The sequence below is a fragment of the Pteropus alecto genome, unplaced genomic scaffold, assembly GCF_000325575.1.
Source record: "Pteropus alecto unplaced genomic scaffold, ASM32557v1 scaffold213, whole genome shotgun sequence".
NCBI lineage: Eukaryota > Metazoa > Chordata > Mammalia > Chiroptera > Pteropodidae > Pteropus > Pteropus alecto.
Window position 1 is genome coordinate 888108 of NW_006434829.1, and position 331 is coordinate 888438.

Sequence of the window (331 nt, forward strand, 5' to 3'; positions counted from 1 at the left end):
GAGATGGGGGCGGGGGCTGGGCCGGTCGCCAGCGCGGCCTCTGCTCCGCTGCGGCGGGCACGGGCGCCCAGCTGGGGCCACGCAGGTGACCTCCTGATCCCGCGGTCCTGGTGCTGCGGGAAGGCTGAGCCCGGGCGCCCACAGAGGACCGCAGTGGAGGGGGGGCCTCGCCCGTGTCTGCCCTCCACTCGGGGACTTCCCACTGGGGCGGGGCGGCCATGAAGCAAGGCTGCCTCCGGGGGCCATGACGGGTGAAGGGAGGGTGCTTAGGGGAGGCCTGGGAGCGAGGCTGGAGTGGGGGACGGACGGCTCCTCCCTGGCCAGGCAGCCG

General features: G+C 75.5%; 1 protein-coding gene across 1 annotated transcript in view; it reads right to left on the reverse strand.

Annotated features, from left to right (window-relative positions):
• ADGRD1 (adhesion G protein-coupled receptor D1) overlaps positions 1 to 331 on the reverse strand; it is a 122332-nt gene that overhangs the window by 23976 nt on the left and 98025 nt on the right. The gene's annotated exons all lie outside the window — the stretch shown is intronic.